The sequence below is a fragment of the Ochlerotatus camptorhynchus genome, unplaced genomic scaffold (assembly GCF_037179485.1).
Source record: "Ochlerotatus camptorhynchus isolate MF236.1 unplaced genomic scaffold, CSIRO-AGI_Acam_v1.1 ptg000764l, whole genome shotgun sequence".
Taxonomy (NCBI): domain Eukaryota; kingdom Metazoa; phylum Arthropoda; class Insecta; order Diptera; family Culicidae; genus Ochlerotatus; species Ochlerotatus camptorhynchus.
Window position 1 is genome coordinate 1 of NW_027041231.1, and position 3,733 is coordinate 3,733.

The following is a 3,733-nucleotide window of genomic DNA, read 5'->3' on the forward strand; positions in this document are numbered from 1 at the left end:
ACGGATGAGTGGGCATGTTGGACCGGAGAGCAAAAATTACGCTGTGAATCAGTGAGGATTAGGACTGGTCGGTCGGATGGTGTGATTGCTGCTTCGAAAATCTCCGCTGCCTCTGCAGAAAAAAAACAGAGCATTGTGTTGGTAGGCTCAAGCTCGTTGGCGACATATTTTCCGCAATGCCTATCCCAACTCCGTTGTGCGATTTGGACCCATCCGTAAAACAGTGCGTATGCCTGGGGTACCCGGAGTTTAGCATCTCCGCGACGGAAAGTCTGAGCGCCGCCGAGTTGTCTCCTGCCCTAAACTGGTCCTTAATTCGGCTTTCGATGTTGAACGGTCTCGATTGCCAACTTTTTCCTCCCAGCCAGTGGCTCTTGGCGATTGGGGGAGGTCAGTATTGGCTGCTGTATGGAGGATTCTGTTTCCCTCCTCGAGGAGATAGATCCATTCGTTACCCGATGTTTTTGCCAAGTAGGCAGCCGCTTCGATGGCGACTGCGGTGTAAATTCGAAACCGGAAAGGAAGTACCCCGACTTCAGCGCAGGCTGTGTCGGCCGGCGTCGAGGGCAGGAGACCTGAAACTACTTGTATGTAGCCGTTGTAAACCGGTGCAAGGACTTGCAACAGTTTGTCCTTGGCCATTGCGATGAGCTCCAGACCGTAGAACACCAGACCGGAATTTATCGGTACCTCGTGTGGTGGCGTTGGCCTCTGGGATGGGGATCACCAAACTTTCTCGCCAAGCGGCCGGAAAGTCACCAGTACGCCACCCCTCGTTGTAAATGTTCAATAATTTGCTCTTTTAGCCGATAGGAATGCTGTATCGCAATGCAAACTGCAGCTCCTCGAAGGAAACGTCTTGGTTAATTGGAGAGTTGATGCTGTCTTGTGGAATTTGGAAATTGGCGATATCGGCAGTAGATGGTCTTGTTTTGCGGAGAAAGATGGGCTCATATTGGTTGATAGCGGAAAGCTTGGCAAAATAGGTGCCGAGCTCCTCAGCTATGATGTTTGTTCCCGAAGTCTCGATTGAGAGCGGTGTGGTGCTTCTTTTCCCGCTAAAGAAATTAACTTTTCCCCCCAGGTCCGCGGACGACTGGGAAGCATTTATGCTCTCCAGGAAGTCGGCCCAACTATTTCGTTTGGCATCCCGGATGGTCTGTCTGCATTGGTTGTACCGTTCTCTATATGTTTGGAGGGCTAATTCCTTTTGTGGGTTTTAAGTCTAGCTTTTACTGTTGCTTGTTGTCTCTTCAGACCACCAGCGAAGAACCCGGGAGTTGGGCCAGTCCGGGGAATAGCTAGTCGTGTCGCATCTACACACCAAAAAATTCTGAATTTTACTGGCGATGCAAACATTCATACATGTAAACTTCCCTTTCACGTAAACTAGCAGCTTGCAAGAAATGTTGCAAACAAAAGTGGACAGTTGCATACAATATATGAAATATTGCATGACATGTCTCATAAATTTACACGATCTATAATCTAAACTTGTATGATATATGACTATGTGCATCATAGTAACGGAAATTTACACTACTTTTTGCTCGTGAATTCGGGAAAATCGGTAGGATTCTTATGCTCTAATAGAATATTGACATAAATCTCATAGGCCATCCAGTCTGCCTGGTCGTATCGCCATCTTGGACGCCGTGTCGTTACAGGTGTCGACCCCGCGAAGAGCTGGATGAGTATTGGATGGTGGTCACTGCCGTGAAGGTCCGGGATTCCAGTCCAGGTAGCCTTGCTTGCTACTGTATACTGTAAATACCACAGTAAATATACTGTAAGTACAGTTAATGTAAAGTAAATACTCGACAAAAAACAAATCAAGGGAAAAAACATAATTCCCTTAAATTGACACTGATATATAACTAAAACTTGTCTGCATTCAGCTCGCCGTAAAACTCTCTGAGACGTAGTTCTCGGAACTGTGCTGAAGTTCACGTAACTGGCTGAAAAATCTGTAAACATTTGTGCAATTCTCTTAAATTCTCTGGATTTCCTTGAAGTTCACCGGAACTTCTTAAAACCTACATAATTTTCCCTAAGTTTATGGAACTGCCTTGAAGTTCATCCCAACTTTTCGAAAAAAAAACCCTGACGCTCACGGTACTTCCCTTGAAATCTTTGAATTTCCCAGCACTTCTCTGTTGTATGTATTCAGCGCATTTTTTTTCTCAAGTGAGCGCATATTAATATGGATGGGATCCCAACTATTAATTTGTGTATTTTGGACCGCAGGTCTTATTAGAGGAGCGAATAATATTATTAATATTAATAATAATATAATCAATCGGTTTTCGCAGCTGGTTACTCATAAAATAACCTTGAGTAACCAACATGACAGGTCTGTCGTCAAATTCATCCACCACCTCTAACTCATCTCCGTCGATTGTATTTTTGCCTTTGCTCGCTCGGTTCCTCCATCCAAGACATACTTCGATGTATTCACCTTGAATCCAACCTTTTCTGCTTCACGTTCCAGCCTGGTGTGCTGCGCTGCCACCACCCGGAAAGTTCTTGCGACAATGTCAGCGAGATGAACTGGCTGGATTTATTGAAGATCGTACCGCGCATGTTAAAGGCCGCAAGTTTCATAACACCTTCTAGCTCAATGTTGAACAGAATGCAGAAAAGACCTTATCGAAGTATTTTGCGTGATTCAAATGATTCCGATAACGTAAGCGGTATCTTCATACAGCACTGCCCACCATCCATCATAGCTTTGATCAGTCTGGTCAGTTTCTCGGGAAAATCGTTCTCGTCCAAATTCTCACGGTCAATTGTATTATAACCGGCCTTGAAATCGATAAATAGTTGGTGCGTAGGATTTTCATATTCGCGGAAAGGAGTATATATATATATAATTACTAATTAAGGTGATTCCTTGTAGGGTCCACAAATGGCCACCACGTAGGCTATAAATGCATCTCCACCTCGAATTTTCAATTACACACATCTCGGAAATTAGAGTTCCATTTCACCTGAAATTGCTACTGCATGTATGCTGCAGCGCAGCAAACGTGGAGTAGCAGTTTCATTGTAGTACGTGTCGTGGAAGCTGATATTTGTGCACTTAAAGTTTCGAAGTGGTAGCGAGAATAAGGATCTCACAGCGAACCACCTTAAATCTGAAATTATTGTTATTTGCTAAGAAAATTATATTGTCACATCAAGTAAAATCAATCGGATCGTGCGTTTTATTCGTTTCCAGCCTAAGTAGTGCGAATCATAATTTTGGAAACTTCCCGTTGAAATCGATTTTCAACAGGATTCCTTCCTTTCGGCCGTCGGGGCATCTCTAACGGACGGGGCACCTTCTTCCACGGTGGAGCTCTGCCTTGTTCGGATTAGTCAATAAGTAAACTCAATGTCAATGTTTTAGTTTGTTCTTCTGTGTTTCCTACATTTTAAATGTCGTCCAACCAAAACTTTGTATATTCCAAATGTGTTTTTTTTTCCAAGACAGACCTTATACCTCTGATATTTTTCCTGCAAAGTGAAGAACTAACCAATAGCTAAAATCATTAAAATAAAGAAGAAAAAACAGTATATTTACTGAGTGCCAATGCCACCGACGCTAGGAAGGCAGCTTCCACACCTGGACCCTACCTTTCGACCCATAAACTCATGGACCAACTACTTTACTTTCCTTCCAAAGGAAAGCGTGATCAGAGGTGGTATGCCTCAGAAAATCCTGACGGCACCGACTGGGATTTAACCCAGG